Below are 21202 nucleotides of genomic sequence, written 5' to 3'. Positions count from 1 at the left end.
GGGAATAAAATAACTTTTTGTTTCAGTTATATAAGATTTCCAGAGGGGAAAAAATGAAGTTGGTTTATTATACCTATGCAATGCATGAAGTGCCATGATTAAGCTAAAATACTGGCTAACCTGGTTAAGTGTTACAAAAGAGCGAGACCTATCCTTAACAAAGCCTAGAGGATTGTTAAGCACTCCTTAGGCACTGTTAATATCAACACCAGTCACTTCCCCACTGCTTTACCAGCTTTCCAAGCTGGTACAACACATCACATTTTTTTTTTAATTTTTCATTAACGAGTACTACATGGAGGAGATAAATTTCTATGCACTACAATGAATTATGATTGGATCTCCGATTGTAACAAATAAATCATGTGTTCTCAACATGGATGCCAACATTAAACTCTCGAGCTTTGCTCCCGAAGTGAATTTCTTGGCATTCATGTCTCAATCACATAATATGCTAATTATAATCAGTGAGCCAATCATAATCCTCTATATTATAACTACAATGCTAGCCTGTTGTTTTTTATGTCTCCATATACCGTCACAGTTGTCAACTTCTTTGAACAAGAGTTTTGGACAAAAGCAAAAATAATGGGCGATACAAAGACCCAAAAAAACAGACAAATTTCAAATGTTATTCTAATTTACTTACGATGTTAATACAACAACAGATTTCATGCATTTTTTGAACAACAAGCATGAAAGTCCAATCTCTGGCATTACTGCCTATAATCTTTGGTGATTTACCAGAAAATCAAAAATTTTATGAGAGACAGGCCAAAAATATGAAGCAAAATGAAAAATGTTCTGCAAAATCAGAGACAGTTGAGTGGTATGTTCCATGTGTGTATATGGCTTAGAAATGCCTCTAGGAAATGTTTGGGTTTTAAATGTGCCTTATGCTTATCTGTCATTCTAATCTAGCACACTTTTCTTAGCAAATATTCTGTGTTTTGTATTTTTGTTTGCATGGCAAATTACAGAACTATATTTAACAAATATTCTGTGTTTTGTATTTTTGTTTGCATGGCATATTACAGAACTGTATTTAGCCTGTTTCTAAGGCAAAAATTATTTTAACTTACATTACAAAAAATTGTTTTATTAACTTATTTAGACTGTGTGGTTTTATCACTCATCAGTTTTCTATTACAATATTGATCGAGAACCTTTGCACAGAAATTTTGACAAATGCACATACTACTAACAGTGCTAGCCTTATTAATGGTATTTATTATGGGTTCCTATCAGATGAACGAATGATAAAAATGTCAAGTACAACATGCTCGATCCATTTTGATCGATTGTTCATCTATTCGAAAACCCTAAAAGATGAAAACTGGAGTTCCGAAAAGTTATTGTTGGCCCTGGTGCTGAGTGAGGCTTGTGATGTAAGGACGCTTCGCTGTCTGGAATGGCTAGGTAAGTAAATGCCGTACTTGTGTGCGTGTGTGTGTGTGTGTGTGTGTGTGTGTGTGTGTGTGTGTGTGTGTGTGTGTGTGTGTGTGTGTGTGTGTGCGCGTGTGTGTGTGTGTGTGTGTGTGCGTGTGTGTGTGTGTGTGTGTGTGTGTGTGTGTTGTGATTAGTAGGTAATTGCCCTTTCCCCAATGTAGAGCGATCTCGGAGTTGGTGTATATAGTTAGGGGTGTGTGGGGGGCACAGCCCCCCACATCGGGATGTGTGGGGGGTGAAGGCCCCCACTTTCTTTTAAAAGTAGAAGAGTGTGTTTAGGTTTGAATGTTGTTGAATGATGTGAGAATGTGTGTGTTTATTTGTATTAGTTGTATGTGTGTGTGTGGCATGTTAATGTAGGGAAGGTTGTGGGACAACTGAAAATTGTCAGAACTCTGGTTTTTGTTAATATGAGGGTTCGATTAGATGAACGTTCAATCAAAGTGTGTCGAGCATGTTGTACTCGACATTTTGATCGTTTATTCATCTAACATAGATCCTTTATTATAAGGTGTCAGGCATTCTACAGTTTTGCTGCTTATCAGCTGTACAATATTTAAACATTCCACGATCATACCAAGTTGTTATAACATTAAATAGCAATGTACTATTAAACCAAGTCTGCAATTCTTTTTATTTTTTAAATAATACCTAACAGTGCATTACAAATAATAACTGCAACAAAAAAGAAACTAAAATTTACATAAGTAATTTCCTGTCAGAAAAGGAATTATCGTGATGCTCAAATCTCGGTTAGTGATGACAAAATTACTTAAAACTAAAGATTACAATAATTTATGTAAAAATAAAGGGAATGGATGTTCTACTCAACTGTGAAAACATTCTGCAGTTCAAAAGTAAGTAGTAACATATTTTGTGCTTCTAAGTCATGGGGAGCACATGACTGAACTGAAAACACTGAGCTACTATAACATAAATTCTTATAATTTATGTTTAGTACGGAGCATTAGATTCCTTCAGTGCATTTGCTGGCAGCAACTGAAACTTTCAGTAAAATGTAAACAGTTTGCATAACTTTGTACAATACTGCCTTTCTTTTCTGACATCCAACCTAGTACATATCTTTTTAATAAGTATAGAACTGCATCCTTCAATGAATAGAAACATTCAGTTTTTCCTAAGCAGTTTTAACCAAGGATAACATACAAGAGGTAGTTATATAATACAAATTAGCTAAACCAGTTATGTTTAAAAGTGTATAGACATTGCTGACAATGAGAAAAAAAAAAACATGAGATATAGTGAAATAATAAAGTGTTAAATGATGGCAGTTACATTTATTTTATTTATTTATTTCCTGGGGAAAAGCACTGATTTCCCTGGACCTTTTTTTCAAACTCAGGGTGGTAGCGCAGTCTGGTTACACAGATATCATGTTATGATGAGAACTGGAATCATTTTTGTTTACACAGTCAGTTTAAATTGAAATAATGTAATGGATACACTTTAAATGTATCAATAGCATAAGCAGTAGAATACAGATAAATTGAAATATTTCAAATCTGATAACTCAGACTCATTTACCTGTCTGTTTTTGTCATTCACTTCCATTAGTGAGTAACCGGACTATTCCTTAGTGCAGGTGCACTATTTATTTAATCTAAACCAAAATTTCAAAGACAATATAAAAGGTGTTATACATCGTTTATAGCCACAGCAGAAAGCATACTTCACAAGTAATCAAGGAAGATTTTATTATACTTAACACTCTTTCTGTTAACAATATAATTAGTTGCATATGATTGTCTGCATTTTTTGGTAGAAAATTGTCTTTAACAGGTCTATGTAAGACATGTATAGGTTTATAGGTTCATAGGTGTTTACTTGGCTAATGACCACAAGGGCCTTTTTAAGCCTAGCTATGCATCCCAAATCTCTGACAAGTTCTGATACCCTTGATAAGTGTAAGCAGGGATTTGGGAGATGAAACATTTACAAGCAGGGGCCTGGGAGATGAACCATTTACAGGTTGCCTGTGTCCATTAGAGATATAGGTGCCAAACTAGGGATGAATTTTCTGTTCCCGATCCAGCTGTCCAAGTTAAACTTGAATTTGGTTAGGGAGGAACTCTGCGTTACCTGGATGGGGAGCCTGTTCCATAGACGGGGTAATCTTTGGGATACATGCCTATCTCTCCAGCAGGTCCTATTTATATCACAGGCAAGGTTTAAGTCTTTAGAATGTATTTTAAATTATTACATATTTCGGAACACAGCTGCTGCAGTTCATCTTTGAGCATATTAATACTTCAAAGCATAATCAATATTTTTTTATTATTTTAATTCATTTTTTCAAGTGGCATTGTTACTTAATAAACACTGCAGCATCATGAAGTTGGTCCAATTCTAAAAGACTTATTCTGTTGTCTGCCTTCTCTGATTCCCAAAGCCTTGTTCTTGGTGTAATTGACTTACAGCAGTGTAAGCCTGCTTTATAGATAAGCCTTACACTGAAGTAAGTCACATACACAGAGAGCAAGTCTTCTGGAATCTGGCCCAGAGACTCTTGACTAGGGTGTAACATGTTGACAGACAACATTTCAGCCACTGGATATGCCAGTCTGAGACCCTTTTTTGTTATTTATTAATGTGAAGTTGTTAAATCTTGCTGTTTATTCTCACTGATGGGCTCCGACACGGCTGATAGCAAAACTCAAGGTATGCCAGTAGCTCGAGACCAAGCCCCTTATCCCACAATGCACTGCTGGAATTACCTCAGATCTAGTTTGCCGCGGCAAGAGAGATCTCTGTGATCAAGTTAGCTCAGACCATTTTTGATAAATCACAAGTTTTAAAAAACTTTTTTCTTCTCTTTTTGGGAGATTACTCTTATTTAGTGTGTGCGTGTGTGTGTTTCTTGTTAAAAATAATAATAGCTTAAAGTAGGTTAGATTGTAGAGATAGTGCCCTGTGTTGGCTTAGTTTTTTCTTAGTGTTTGGCCCTTTCTTAGTCCTATTTAGTTTTACAATTTTTACTTGTTTAGTATCTTGTTTAGTGTGGACTTAGCCCCATATTTAACCTTTACAGGTTAATTTTGTGGTGTGCCTCTTTATATTATGTCGGATGAGAGAGAAAAGTCTCACCCCAAATCGGGGTTTAAGAAATGTCCAGATTGTGGACAGAAAATGTCCATCATGGATGGACATGTCCAATGTGTTTACTGTCTGGGGGCTAAACACCTCCAAGACTTCTGCAGTATTTGCCACTCTTTTTCATCTAGGGTTCTCTTAGAGAGAAGGAGAAAACTCATAGATAGGGGTTTGCTGCAGCATACTTTCTCTGAGGTGTTGGGTAGCCAGGAAGGTGCCAGCACTTCTTCTAAATCTTCAAAATCTTCTGATTCTAAACAAGCCAAGAAGGCAAAGAGATCAGAGGGTACAGGGTCATCGGTTCCACAGTCCTCGGAACCGAGTGTCCCTTTGGTTCGGAGCCAGCTCTCAGTCTTGGAGCCGGTCTCTGAGGTTCCCTCATCTCCTCTGCTCCAGTCAGCACCTTTGGTGCATTCCTCAAAGTCTTCTGTCAGCTGCTCTGATATGGATATGGATCGGCTAGTGCAGAAGCTTCTACAGACACCAGGACTTGCTAAATTGTTGTCGGCCCTGACCACTTCGTCGGAGCCGAAGACCATTGAACCGGACTTGACTACTCCTCCTCCAAGCTGTACTGGACTCTCAGAGCCGAAGGAACCTGAACCAATAGTTGTCGACCCTATGGAACCGAGACCCACACCGGTGTTATCGGTTCCATCTACTCGGATGCCCTTGGCACCGAACGAGGACGCTAGAAGCCGACACTCTGCTGGCGAGTCCAGGGAGGATAGTCAGACCGATTTGTCAGTGCCGACTCTTCCTCTCAGGGCTTCAGCTCGGATGGGCTTGGCTCCTACCTTGGGCTCAGAGCCCATGGTTTTGATACGGGAGGCTCAGACGGTCCCTCCAGATCTGTCTACCACTTCTCATCAGAGCCATGGTGCTTTCGATGCCATGAGGAGAGTCCTGTCTCCTAAGACATCGTCAACATCAGTTTGGGCTTCCTTCTCCCCTCAAGCTCCTGTGTCCGCTTCTACATCTACCAGTCCCCCTAATCGTAGAGACCCTGAGCCTCAAGTGGCCCCACAGGGCATCCCCTGCTCTTCTGAGACCTCCCCAGATCTCCCCACTGAGGAGGTACCCAGGAAGAGACTGTGCAAGAGGAGGCACTTAGACTCCCCACAGGAGTCTTTGACATCCGACACGGACTTGGATGAGTCAGAAGGGTCCCCTCGATCCCCCTCTGAGGATATCTCCTTTGTGGAGATATTAGAAATCCTTAGTCAGAGGGGCAATTGGCAGTCCAAAACCCCTACTGAGGATGAGTCCATGCTCTTGAAGGCTTTTGGGTCTCAACCTTCCACTTCTTGGGTGTCTCCGCCTTATGAGGAGCTCATGGAGCTGATCTCTCATAAGGCATGGGAGTCACCGGAGGCCATGGAACCTGTCCCTCGGAAGCCGAATAAGTTCATCTCGCCCCAGTGGACAAAGCCTTTTTGACCAAAGGAGTGCCTGGTGATGCCATGGTGGTAGCTGCAGCCACCAAAAAGGAAGTGTCTGAAACATCCGCATCTATCCATCCTCCTAACAGAGATTCTAGGATCATGGATAGATATGGGAAACACATGTTTAGTTCAGCGACTTTTTCTCTGTGATCACTGAACTATTTAAACCATTTCACGAGACTACAAAGAGACCTCCTGAAAGAGCTAGGAGATGCTCTCCAGGGTACGGTAGCTGCAGGGGTTGCCGACAAAGTCAACACACAGCTCGCCACCCTAAACTGGGTTGTAAACTCTTCCATGCATCTCATATCTTATGCAGCTGATGGTTCAAGTAGAGCCACTGGTTCAGGCATTGCTCTGCGAAGACAAACCTGGAAGTGTCTCTGTTCCTTTGTGGAACCCTTTAAGTCTTCCTTTATCAACACCCCATTCGATGGCTCATCACTGTTTGGGCCTAAAGTAAAGGAAACTTTAACCAGGTGTGAGCAGGAAGGCAAGACCCTATCTGCCATTGAAGTCTGTTTTTCTACCCCTACTCAGCCCTAACCCAAGGGTCCTAGGGGAGGGAAAATGTGGTTCCGAAAAGCACAGGGAGCCTTTCAGGACACACATGGAGAAACCCTCTCTAGAGGCAGAGGAGGGGGTTATAACGGAAGATGCCACCCGCGCGGCAGAGGGTGTCCACAGCAACAGGGTGACAGAGGCCAGTTCTCTGGTCAGCCCTACCAGCGCTCCTAAAAGGGGGCCCGGCTGCTCGGCTCTGGAGGCAGTTGGGGGTTGCTTGTCTTTGTACCCAGAAGCCTGGCAAAACAACATCAGATACATGGGTACAAAGCATCATTTCCAGAGGATATTTCATACCGTTCTCTTAGGTTCATAGGTTCATAGGTTCATACTAGGCTATCTGCCCAAGGGCATTTATAAGCCTAGCCCATAGTTATGTGGCTTTCGCCACCCCTTTAGTTTGAATAAAAACTATGCCTATCATTTTGTTGTGCCTCTGTCAAGCAGTGACACTGAAGTAATCCCTGGGGTATATCTGCAATCTCCCATCCATTGGTCAAGATTCCTCTTGAACAAGGCCAGAGAGGTGCTCTGCCTCACATGTACCGAGATTTTGTTCCACAGCATAGGGAGTCTCTGGGTGATGAATCTGTCCCTCCAGCACGTTCTATTTATAACAGTGTCAAGGTTTAAGTCTCCGCCCTTGTGGTTCTGAGGGATCTAGATTTTTGAGGTGAAGCATATTCATCAAATCTGGGTTTGACATGGCCTTATATGTCAGGCACAGGTCACCTCTGAGCAAGCGGTATGAGACTGAATAGAGCTGGAGTTCTTTCAGTCGGGCAGCATAAGACATATTTTTGAGACCCTTTATCCTTTTGGTGAGGAACTTTTGGGGCCTTTCAAGCTGCAGCAGGTGTCTGGTCAGATACATTCCGAACGGGGCATTGTACTCAATCATAGGTCTAATGAGTGATGAGTACAGGGGGACGATGACCTCCCTTGATCTAGATGTGAATCCCTTCATGATCAGGTGGGCGATATAGAAGGTTTTCCTAACTACTTTAGCAACATGAGTGTCAAACGAAAGGCTACTGTCAACCTGGGTCCCCAGATCCCTGATGACTTTTTCTGTGCTCAGTGGATTAACATCTATATGGTAGCTAGGGGTAACCTTGTTTTTCCCGAAGGGCATGACTATGCATTTTTTGGCGTTTAACTTCAGGCCATGGCTCTGGCACCAGTTATCCGTTTCTGTGAGGCCCTTCTGGAGGATATCTGTGTCAGATGTGTTTTCGACTATGGCACCCAGTTTGCAGTCATCTTCCCCTCCTACTCCTGTAAGAAGAATCCCAGATGTTCCACCCAGTCTCAGGAACAAGCAATTGTAGAGGTCCAAAAATTGCTAGAAAAAAGAGTCATCCAACCAGTCCCAGCAGACCAAGTTGGATTCGGAACTTACTCAAGATTCTTTTTGGTACCAAGGAAAACAGGGGACTGGAGACCTATCTTGGACCTCAGCATACTCAACCAATTTGTAAAGAAAGAGAAGTTCCGAATGGTCACGCTTCAGTCCATTCTTCCCTTCCTAGGGAAAGGCTATTGGATGTGCTCCATAGATCTTAAGGACACGTACTATCACATAAAGATGAACAGACACTCCAGGGGTCACCTGCATTTCCGGCTGGGAGCCAATCATTACCAGTTTTGAGCCCTTTGGTCTCACTACAGCCCCTAGGGTGTTCACTAAAAGCATGGCAGTGGTCACGGCTCACCTGAGGTATCTAGGATTCCAAGTGTTTCCATACCTAGATGACTGGCTCCTCACTGCTACCACCAGGCATCAATTGACTCAGGCAACACAATATACTCTGACACTCTGCCATCAATTAGGCATTACAATCAACTTCAAAAAGTCTGCCTTATTGCAGCATACCGTTTTTATAGGAGCAGAGTTAGATACCTCAACCACCACTCTACGTCTTCCAATTGAAAGAGTCTCACTTCTTCACCAACATGTCATCTCACTGGCATCAAAGAACAAAGTTACAGCAGCAGAGGTCTTGAAGGTACTAGGTTTGATGGTGGCAGCAATCCTGGCTATACCACTCGCAAGGATGCATATGCGAATCCTTCCTTCAATGGCTCTGGCTCCAGTAGTCCTACAAAGCTACCGATGCACTACATGATTCTCATCACAGATTCTTGCAAGAGAGACCTTCAGTGGTGGTTGATGTCTCTTCATGTTTGAAGACCTTTTGCTGCCCCCCACAGTAGCCACTGTGACCACGGATGCTTCCCTGATAGAGTGGGGGGGCATTTTCAGGGAAAGACTGCCCAAGGCACATGGACGGATCAAGAGTCACATCTGCATATCAATGTTCTGGAGTTGAAAGTGGTACTTCAGGCATTGCAGTACTTTCAGGACTCTCTTCCTCTAGGGACAATTGCAGTTCAGACGGACAACATGTCAGTGTTCTGGTATTTGAACAAACAAGGCGGAACGAAGTCTTACCCCCTTTGTCAAGAAGCACTCAGGGTATGGTAATGGGCTGTGTCATCCCACCGTTTTCTGATAGCAACGCACATCCCGGGGAAATCCAATGTGATAGCGGACAAGCTAAGCAGGGCAATACTGTTGCCTCATGAGTGGTCTCTCAATCAATGAGTTGCGGATCTGATTTTCCACAAATGGGGCCAGCCTTGTTGCGACCTCTTTGCCAGTCACATCAATACCAAATGCAGAAGCTACTTTGCCTTAATACCACCTCCTGGACATTCCCCGAGAGACACACTCATACACGATTGGCCTCGGGGTCTCCTATATGCAGTCCCACCTATTCCATTGATACCCAAGGTTTTACAGAAAGCAAAGTCACTGGGAAGGACACTTAGCCTCATAGCTCCCTACTGGCCTCATCAGATTTGGTTCCCCTTCCTTCACCATCATCTACTGGAGGATCCATGGATCCTGGACCCAGTTCCGGACCTTCTGACACACCCATCAGGAGACCTCCATCCTTCACTGCAGTCCCTGAAACTGACTGCTTGGCTAATCCACTTCCGCTAATTGCCAGGCTTCATTCACTCTCAGATGATACAAGACAAATCCTTTTGTCTTCTCACAAGCCATCCACCAGGAAACTATACCGCAGTAAGTGGAACAGGTTCTCAATTTGGGCCCATATACAGAAAATCGACCCTTTCTGAGCTCCTTTATCGTCCATTTTAGAATTTTTGACAAAGATTTTTAAAGAAGGAGCAGCAGCTGCCACAGTTTGAGTCCAGTTAGCCGCCATATCAAATTTCCACCTTGGATTCGATGGGTTGAATGTTATGAGCCATAAGTTATCTAAGGCTTTTCTTAAAGGTGCCTTCCACATGAGACTTCCTGTCAAAATTCCTTATTCTCCCTGGAATTTGAATTTTATGCTGTCTCAAATTATTCTCCCCCCTTTCGAACCAGCATCTTCTTGTGATCTCAAATATTTGTCCTGGAAGACTATATTTCTGGTAGCCATTACTTCTGCCAGCAGAGTGTCAGAACTTCAAGCATTATCTGCTAGGCCTCCTTACATGATTTTCCATGCTGATAGAGTATCTCTCAGAACAAACCCCTCCTTTTTGCCTAAAGTCTGTTCTGAATCCAATATCAATCAGGTCATTGAGCTGCCAGTCTTTTTTCCCAACCACCAAATTGGAATACATTCTGCACAAACTTGATGTACACAGACAACTCAGATTTTATCTTGACAGAACTAAGGATATTAGAAAATCAGATCAACTTTTTGTATCCTTTTCGGAGGCCAGAAAAGGTAATCCAGTGGCTAAAACAACTTTATCTAAATGGTTATCAGATTGTATATCCTTTGTCTATGCGAATGCAAGCATGCCATTGACACACAAACCTAAGGCTCATTCTACCAGAGCCGTTTCTACGTCTTCTGCCTTTCAAGCTAAATTGCCCCTTGCAATATTTGTGCTGCAGCCACTTGGTCTAAGCCTCATACCTTTATCACACATTACAAAGTAGATAAGGCTTCCAGGGACAGGTCTTCCTTTGGTTCCACGGTACTGAAAAACGTACTTCCATGAGCCACCCAAGATTGAGGGTGCTAGGGATGTTACCTATCAGTGAGAATAAACGGCGAGATTTAACAACTTCACATAAAGAAGTTATGTACTTACCATAATGTTCCATGTGAGTTGTTTATCTCGCCTTTATTCTCATGTCCCTCCCTCCTTCCCCTTCCTGGCTGACAGTTGACTTAGAGGCTAGTACCATCCTGGTTATTCAATACTTCTTCTTCCCCTTCGGGAAGTGCTTCCTTGTAGAAATAAATAAAAAGGTATATATACTCGCAGCAAACAAGATCTGAGGTAATTCCAACAGTGCATTGTGGGATAAGGGGTTTGGTCTCAAGCTACTGGCAAACCTTGAGCTTTGCTATCGGCCGTGTCGGAGCCGAGGCTCGGCTCTGAACCATCAGTGAGAATAAACAACTCACATGGAACGTTATGGTAAGTACAGAACTTCTTTTTCTTTTCTATTTTGTTAATCTGTTAGTCACATGGAGCCACTAGTGCCATACATTTTTCCAAGAAGGAAAATGGAGGAAAAGTGTGCAAAAGGATACATTAAAAATCTATATATTACAGAGTTTTATACATAACAGAGTTATGTCAGTCAGTGACAGCCATATATTATTTCTAAAGTCATTCCAAATAATTGGTATACATGCTTCAAATAACTATTTATTAAGCTAAAAAACAAAAATACATGCAGCCATCATCTAGAAAATTTTCTGAAAGTTCAACTTCTATATGTATTATCAAAGAACTTTTACCTATTTAGATGTTTTATGTCCCTAATATGATCTTGAGTTCTGTACTTAACCACTGTTTTATATCTTTCCTATGTAACACGTGTTGTGGGTACATTTTATCATTAGTATCTACGTCAGAGTTACAGTGCTCTTGAACAGTCTCCATATCTACACTTTCTGAGACATACAACACGCTCCAGAGTTCTTTCCCTACCATAGCTTTCTGTTTTAACAAAATTACTTCTTACTAGAAAATCTTTGAGGCTGCTAAGTTGTTGATATCAATGCACTGTCAAGTCAGCAACCAGCAACCTGCAATCCATCACTGGGGTACAGCCTGAATTGTTTGCCTGATTACTGAGAAGTACTGTAATCAATTCCAAAAACAAGGATAATTTTCATTTCTTCTTGCCTTCTTACTATTTCTCACAAACGTTCTTCACTAAATCAGGCACATGTGCCTGAACCACTGTAATATGTTGTCTGACATTCTCTGCAAGTGTACCTATGGTGACTTCTGCTCTGATGTCATAATTTCGTCATATCGCCAACATCTTACTGCCCATTTCAGGTATTTCATTCCCATCAGCTCTAACTTCCTCAATGGCTCTGCCTTAACTGACCAGGTTTCCGTGCCATACAGAAGTACTAGTCACACCACGGTCTTGTGCAGCTTACTTTTCAGCTTCATTGACATTCTTCTGTCATTCAGTACCTCTGATACTCTATGCCAGTTGGCTGCAGCACCTCTGATTCTAGCTTTGACCTCTTCATTCAGAATTCTGTTTTCTTCATTCACCCCTTCCAGATAGTTGAAGTTGTTAACCAGTTCCAATCTTTTCCCTTCTATCTCAGTTTTCATCTTCTTCCAATTCCCCCTTTTTGCTGCCATGCTAACTGTCTTATCTGCATTTCAGTCTCATTTGCTGTAGTTCTTGTTCAGAATCTGTTTGCAGTTCCACATTGTTTACATACAGAAACTTTCTTAAAAAGTCTCCTCCAGCCTCTCAGCTAATGTAGAATATTATCAGCATGAACAGCAGTGGGCTCAGATGTGAACCTCAATGCACACTCATGCCCACTGGAAGCCCTGAGCACTGTAATTGTGTCATTGGTTCCTTATACACAGCCTGCACTAATTCTTTCAACATTTCTGGGACTTTGAACCACCACAGGGCTGCCCAAATCAGCTTTCTTAGGACCTTGTCATATGCTTTTTCCAAGTCTAGAAATGCCCACTTGGACTCTTTCATCTCCAGATTTTTCTCCACTATCCGTCTCTCTACAAATACCAGATTGGTTGTGCTGCATCCTGATATGAATCCAAACTGTTCAGCTCCCATCTTACTTTTTTCTTCTCTGTGTATTCATTTATTAGTTTCCCTCTCCAGCGGTTTCATGCAGTGTAACAGGAGTTTTATATCTCTGTACTGTCTACAGTTATGAATGTCTCCTTTGATCACTGTACACTGGCACTAGCATGCTTTATTCTCCAATCATCTTGGATACATCTTTCTCTGCATACTGCTATGAGTACCCGCAGGAGCCATTTCTCTCTTTACCCCCCCACAAAATGTTGCTCATATCTGCTATGATTTTATCTAAGCCTGTCGCTTTCCCTGATTTCATTTTTCTTAGTGTTGTTCTTAATTCTTTTAAGGTGGGTTCCTCCTCTTCTTTCATAGTAGGCTATGTATGGGAAAAGTACAGCTTATATGTTTTTTTCTTTTCATTCAGAAGCTGCCAGAAGTACACCGTCCACCTGCCATGATGTGCAGATTGTTCCTGCCATATCTTGCGACTGGTGTCTGATTACTATCTTCTTTATTCTTCTGTCGTCACCTTACAACATAATTTCATTGTGCCATCTGCAGAGTCACTTTCCAGAAGCTTGTAGAGTGCCTGTGATGCCATGTTCTTTGCTATTGTAACTGCCCTCTTTGCCTCTTTGTTAGCCAGAAGTGTTCCTTCTTAGCCTAGTCCATCACTTCTATCTCCTACTTTTTATTTCCTTCTCTTTTCTTTTAATAACTCCCTGGACTCCTGCGTTCCACCACTAGCTTTCCTTATGTACCTTGTTTCCATACCAGGTTCAGCTGCATATCTATTCTATTGTCCTCATGCGTGCTGTTTTCAGACCCTACCATTCTTCATTTTCTTTATCTCCACATATTTGCTCTTCTTCCTGAGTTGCTGTAGCCCCTAGTGTTTCCTTGAACTCTTAGATATATTTCCTTGGAAATTAATTGGGCCAGGGAGAAGAATTATCTGACTATGATGGCAACATGCTGAACAAATGAAAGAGAGTTGTCCAAATAAGTATTCTAGACTCATATGAACATGTATGTCTGCAGGCAATTTCCATTTATAACCTATCAGAATGGAACAGCGTTTTCTTTGTCAAATACCACCACACTGTTCATTTTTTGGATTTAACCTGAGACCATTGTCAATACATCAGGTATGTATGTATAATAGTCATTGCTGGAGTGATTTCATCTCAGTGGATGAGTGGATAACCATGGGCAGCTTGCATTCCTTAGCCATCCTGGTCATCCCTACCTCTGGGATATTACCTATAAGTCTATAAACTAAATGCTAAGCAGTAGAGGACCCAGAACTGGTCTTGCAATTCTGCACTAGTTACAGTTTCACATTTAGAGAAGGTACTGGCAACCTTAATAACCTGGGGTTTGTTGGCTAGCCAAGTTGCAATCCATTGGATAGCACAGGGGTTTACATTAAGTTTGTCTGTTTTTTAATAATACCAGCATGGTGTATAGTGTCAGAAACATTGTTCAGATCAAGGTAAACTATGTGTACTGAGTAATCACTGTCCACACTCTCTGCAACCTTTTTAAAGAAGCTTAGTAAGTTCAGGAGCCAGGATCTTCCCTTTGCAAAACCAAAGTGACTGGGGTCTAGATGAGTTAAGTTGCTTGTGCCTGCATTAAAGAGTTCTGTGATGATACCTCTGGTACATTTCATGACTTTGCACATAAGGCTGGTGTATCTGATTGGCCTATAACTGCCTGGATCTGTAGAGGGTCCGCTCTTCTGTAGGGGAGTCACAGTAGTTGATCTCCAGGTATCAGGCAAATTCCCTGTGGACAGACTGAAACTGAACAGTCTGAGTAAATAGTAAATGCTTGGCACAGATGAGAATGCAGACTGGTGTGTTGTCTGATCCCATAGAAGTATATATTTTTTATTATTTTTTTTATTATTGTGTTTAATAGAAGTATTATATTTAGTCTTTGACAGGGACTTTTAGACTTATTCCATGGTAGTTACGGAGAAACTACATTTTCAGTGATACTGGCCACAATAATGTTGGTAGGTTGGATTAAGTTAGCACTAAATTTGTATGCTAATTATTCTTCTTCTTTTGACTTTTCCTGGTTAGCGGTCGCCACAGCGGATCACCTGTCTGCTCATGATTGGCAGTGGAGTTTTATGGTGTTGAGTTGCCAGCCCGCCGCCCAACCTTACACAGAAGGCACACACACGCATGCACTCATGCCTAGGGACAATTTAGAGTGTCCAATCCACTTACAGCATGTCTTTGGGATGTGGTAGTAAACCAGAGCACCGGGAGGAAACCCACGCGGCCACAGAGAGGACATGCAGACTCCACACAGAAGACTGAACTGGAGAACCTCTTGCTGTGAGATGGCAACGCTAACAGTAAATTTGCATGCTAATATACTGGCTATATCTTGAGAGTGGAATCTGTTATAGCATTATAGAAGGGCTTAGTACAATGTAAGACATTATTTCTAAATTTCCTGACATAACTGAAGAAGGATTTGTAGTTTCCTTTAATATCTTAATTACCATATGCTTGTACTCTGCTTTACATTTTCTAGTAGTACTCTGAAGTTCCTTGGCGGCATGTTTCAGTGCTGCTCCAAAATATAGTGAACGGGGATTTCTGACATGTTTATTATTTTCCTTCTTTCTTTATACAGTTTAATAATAAGTGAGGTCTACCAGAGAATTTTTTTCTTGACTTTGCCATTGTATTTAGGGAGGAGGGGAGCTGATTTTTCTATGTAGTAAAGTTGTTTAGGTGCTATTAAAAGTCAAACATGAATGTAGCAGCTCAAGTAGTTGGGTCCATTTGTAGAGGATTTTGTGAATTTCGCACAGGTCTTCTACAAGCTGAAGTAGGATTATGCCGGTAACACCATAAGGATAGTCTAATTTGGTGTTGGAATGATGCCATTATGCCTTTCAGCAAAGATGATTGATTAACAGACAGATTTAACAAAGGATGAGGAGATGTGAGTGGGGTAGAGGCAAGGGCTAGGTTGGTAAGGACTTGATCAAGGATATTAGGTCCTCAAAGGTTAGTTTTACAATTTGCTTTAACACATTGCCATTAACAATGTCTAGGAAACACTGAATGCATACATACTTAGATGTGCAAATGTGCCAGTTGATGCTTGGGTAATTGAAATCCCCTAACAAGAAGGTACTTGGTTTGACATTTAATTCCACAATGGTGCTAAGGTAATTTCCAGTATCCTTGGTGGATATTGGTGGAAATCTGTAGCTACCAATAAAGTAATATTTGAAGTTGTTAAGGGTGATTTGGATATCTAGGAGCTCCAGGTTAGGGTTGTGGATAATTTGACATGAGATGATGGTACTTCTGATCTATAAATTTTTATTTATTTTATTTATTTATTTATTTACATTTGTTGACCGGGAGTGTACGACTGGACGTAGGTCCATTTTCAGCGGAGGCCCGGGGAGAAAAGCTCCACAGTTAAGATAAACAGACAGTAATTACATTGGATTACATAGCGATTAACAATTTAACATAGCAATTAATTACAAATATATTTACAGATGAAGAACATAGTACATCAGTAGACAACTAGAACCTTTATCTGTGAAGTACATAACAGACATTAACAAATGTTACAATAAGAAGTTCCTGCTGTATAATAAGTACTAGGCTTATGAGTATCTGAGCTTGCTATAATCAAGGTAGTTAGTGGGGTGGAAAGAAAGGTAGTGGTTGGATGGGGTGGATGATATTAGAGTGGGAGCTGAAAGGGCATAGCCAGCATGTTTTTAGGTGTGCTTTTAGTAAAGTTTTGAAGTGGGTGCATGATGGTATGGAGGTAATTGTGGGTGGGAGGGAGTTCCATAATTTGGCTATGGCACAAGAGAATAGTGCTTCACCAGCAGAGTTATTGGCTTTAGTGATCTGCAAGTGATTTTTGTTGCTGGATCTTAGTGGTCTGGTGGTGCAACAGGGTTGGAGTAGATTCTGGAGGGATGGGACATTTAGTGGATGGTTTACTAGTTTGTGTGTGAGTGATAGTTGATACCATTGAAGGAGGTGAGGGGGTTCAAGCCAACCCAGTTCAGCAAGTGAGAGACAGTGGTGACTACAGTAGGATGCCTCTGTGGCGAATTTGGCGATTTTGTTGTAGCAGGTCTCTAGCTTGTTTAGATCGCATTGCCTTAGGTTGGTATATATTGGAAAGGCATAAAGTAGGGTGGAGATAAGGTGGGAATTTGCTACTGAAATCTTTGCTGTTTTGGTGAGAAGTTGCTTATTTCTGTATAATGCTCCGAGTTTTTTGTGGACTTTTTTTATGGTCATGGATATGTGAATGAAAAATTTTAGTTTATTGTCTATTTCCACTCCTAGCAATTTGGTGTGTTCAGTTGGGCATATAGTGGTGTTGTCTTTTGCTGTGATGTTAAAGTGAGAGTTGTTTTGAGTATGGTTGGTGGGTTGGAAGATGAGTAGTTTAGTTTTTTTTGGGTTGAGTATTAATTGGGCATCGAATAACCAAGTTTCAACAGAGGAAAAGGCTTCCTGTGTGACTTTTTGCAGTTTGGGTAGGGACTGGGCTGAGCAGATGATGGTTGAGTCATCTGCGTATTGTATGAGTGTGCCATGTTTGGTGGCAGAGGCTAGATGATTGGTGAAAACAGAGAAGAGTAGGGGTTCAAGGATGGATCCTTGGGGAACCCCTATGGAGACAGGTAGTTGGGGAGATATGTCATTCTGCCATACAATGGATTGTTGGTGGTCATACAGGTAACTCTGAAACCAGTTGGTGACTGATTGAGAGAAGGATAGGTTATTGAGGACAGAGATGAGTTGTTTATGCGGTGTCATGTCAAATGCTTTAGATAGGTCTAGGAAAGTAGCAGAGGAGAGATAGCCATTATTTTTATGCTGAAGGATAGTGTTAGTAAAGGAGAGTAAGGCAGTGGTGGTGCTATGGTTTGGTCGGAAACCATGCTGAGTATTGGAAAGGAGGTTGTTAGTAAGGAGGTAGTCTGAGACCTGAGAATGTATGCATCTCTCTAGTATTTTGGAGAATGGAGAGAGAATAACTGTGGGGTGGTAATTGGTTAGTTCTGTGGAGGGGCCACCATTGTGGAGGGGAATTATATGTGATACTTTCCACAGTGTTGGAATGTAACTTTCTGACAGAGATCGGTTAATCAAGATGGATACTGGGTAGGCCAGAGCATCAGCTGTGATTTGTAGGTATTCACTTGGGAGGTTGTCTGCTGTTAATCTGGTGGGCTTAAGTTTAGTTAAGAGTTTTTTTATGTTGGAGGTAGGTACAGGAGAAAAAGAGAAGGTAGTGGGGAGATTACTAGTTGAAGGTGTGGGTTGGAGGGGAGGAGGGTTGTGTTGTTTAGCTAGTGATAGTATGGTTTGTGTGAAGTGTATGTTGAATGAGGTAGCAATATTTTTGGAGGAGTGAGGGATGTTAGGAGGAGGGGTACTGATTACCTGGGTGGAGGATGGAGTTTATAGAGGACCAGAATTGTTTGGACCTGTGTTGGGAGGAGTCTAGGGCAGACTGGTAGTATTGGAATTTGTCCTGTTTTATTAGCTTTTAAACTCCATTCCGTAGTTCTAGAAATTTCTGTCTAGTTGAGGAGGTTTTGGTTTTGCGCCAGTGCTCCCAGGCTTTATCCCTGTTTTTCATTTCTGACTTAGCGGTTTTCTGTAGCCATGGGGAGGGTTGTGCTTTCGTTCTGGAAAGTCTTATGGGGGCATGGTAATTATGGATGCTTCAGAAGGTAGTATTAAAAAATTCAACTGCGTCATCAAGACTGAGGTACTTTAGGGGATGCCAGTTACATTCTTTGAGGGATGAGATGAATGTGAGTGGGTTAAAGTTTAGTTTTTTTACGTATTTGACGGTAGATGACAGGTTTAGCTTGGTATAGTTATTTTTTGAGAAGGAATGTTGGGGAGTGATCACTGAGGCTATCTGATAAGCAGCCTGTTATATATGACTGGGGGCTCTTACTGACTAGTATCCAGTCCAGGGTAGTATGCTCTCTGGAGTTTTTATTTATCCTGGTTGGTGATTGGACTAGTTGGGTGAAGCCATGAAGGTTTATATGATGGGTTGGATTGTTGCCAAAACAGGATTGCCAGTCAGTATTGAAATCACCATAAATTATAGTTTCTTGGGGGAGATGGTGGGTAGACCAACTGAGGAGGTTTTCTAGTGGAGTGATGTTTTGGCCAGGTTGGAAGTAACATCCAATTATGTTGATGGTTTTGTTTTGGTTTATTTTGAGGTTGGTATATATTATTTCTTCATTGCCTATTTGTGGAGCTGATGATTTTAAGATCTGGATGTTTAGATGCTGCTTAAATATTATAGCTACACCGCCTCCTTTCTTGTTTAGCCAGTCTACTCTTAGTATGCCGTAACCGGTAGGGAGTATTTGCTCACTGGTAATGTGAGGTTTTAACCAGGTTTCTGTCAGGATGACTATATCTGGGGAGTACAAGTCTATGGTGGCATGGAGTTCATGGGCTTTGTTGGATATACTTCTAATATTTAGGCTTAGTAGAAGGAAGTCACTTTGCTTTCTATTGGCTGTGATATGGGAGAAGTTGTGGTTTCTAGTCTGATTATGAGGATTGGGATTGGAGATGGTAGAGCCAGGGTTGGGGTGGATGTCTCCACTTAGGGCTAGTTTTGATATGCATGAGGTTATTAGTTTTCTCAGTTTTTGAATGTGTTTGTTTATTAGGGAAATTTATAATTGTGCTCTGTAGATAATAGCTATGGTGGGAGGGATACTATGTTAAGTTGTAGGGATGCTTTATGTTTGAGTTATATAGTTGGTAGAATATGTGGGGGGTGCATAGGGATGGTTCTTGAGTTGGTGGGAGGGGAGCTGAGTGTGGGTGAGACATGAGTGGTGGTGTGAGTAGTAGTACAGTGGTAGTGGTTGAGTGAGGGAATGATGGAGCTTTGGTAGGATGTAAGATATGCAAGGAGAGTGCATGCCGTGAGCATAGGTAAGGTATGCTTGTACATGTTAGTTGAGGAGGTGTGATAGTAGTGGGAAAATGGAGGAGGTAGTGTTGGGTTAGCTCTGTGGTTGGCTATTGGAAAGATGGGAGGGGTTTGTGAGTGTGATAAAGGTAGGACCACTGGGGGCAGAAAGGAATAGGGGGCAGGGTGGGGAGTGAAGCGGGTAGAGACCCTGTTAGTTGCTCTTATGAGGGGGCTGGAAACAATCAGGTAACAGAGTAAACTGATAAATGAACATATGATAGTGACAAAGGGTGGTTGTAGTTTTTAAAAATGGTGCCTGCCACAGGTAATATTTATTAACTTTGGGATTGGCTTAAGGTAATAAACAGGGAAGGGGGAGGAGGAGAACAAGGGTGTGAGCAGGCAGTTCTTTGCACTGCTGCTAATGAGCCAAGGAAAAGACAAGTTTGTGTTTAAGAAACAATCAGAATTGACCAAGGACTGCTCTGAAACTGTAAGTCATTTCTTAACCATTTCTCAGGTGGAAAAACAGGATAACCTTGTATCTGTATCTATATCTATATATGTATATAGATATATATGTATAGATATCTATGATCTATATATAATGTTTGCTACCCAACTCGAGAGAAAAAAAAATGTTTTTTTCTTTTTATATATTCACTGCTCACTTATGTTGGAATGTTCTTTTATACTGTACTATATACTGTATGTGCTGCATATATGTATCCTATATGTATATTACTATTATGTATCTTTAGATGCTGCTGTGTTTTCACTATTGAATTGTATTGTTTGATTGGAGCTTTTCTCCCTGGGCCTCTGCTGAAAATGGACCTGCGTCCAGTCGGACTTTCCTGATTAACAAATGTAAAATAAATAAATAAATAAAGATACTCAGCTGCAGTTACCCAAGGGCCTGAAGGCTTGAGGGGGACTAAACCCTGGTATAGAAGGAGTGCTGTCACTGAGTTGAAACCATATCTCAGTAAGTACACAGACATGAATGTGTATGAGCTACAGGGTAGCCTCAAGTTCAGGCATCTTTTCTTTTTAGACCCCAAGTATTGAATAGTTCCTGCATGATGTTGCCCAAACTTTAGTTTCAGTTTACAATGCAAGGATGCCAATTGGGGAAATTCTTCCTAAAAAATACACTACTGAGGCAACAGCTCTATAAATTTGTTTTGAAATATGCTCAGTAGCAGAGTTGCTCTGCTAATAATGGGTAGCCAATGAAATGTCTTTATTAAGTCACAATGGGGGTTGGAGTTCTTGAGTCTACTAGGAAGACAAATCATCATATTTTGTTAACTGCAGTTTGAAGTGAGTTCATATAATTACAAGACTGTAGTGTACTCATGGGTAGGCCATATTCAGGCTAGGAAATTAAAAAAAAATTTACCTAAGGGCAATTTGATTTCTGGAGCTAGCAGGTGTGATAATAACATAGTTTCAATTGTGACATAGTTTACTGCAACACTGAGTATGTATGTAGATTAAAAAAATTGGTGGAATCAAGCCTACATATTTCATTTGATTATCGCATGGAACCAATTTATTATAGAGGTTA

This window comes from Protopterus annectens, chromosome 2.part0, assembly GCF_019279795.1.
Source record: "Protopterus annectens isolate FY-2018-M chromosome 2.part0, PAN1.0, whole genome shotgun sequence".
In the NCBI taxonomy this organism is placed as follows: Eukaryota; Metazoa; Chordata; order Ceratodontiformes; family Protopteridae; genus Protopterus; species Protopterus annectens.
Note: the sequence above shows the minus strand (reverse complement) of the source record.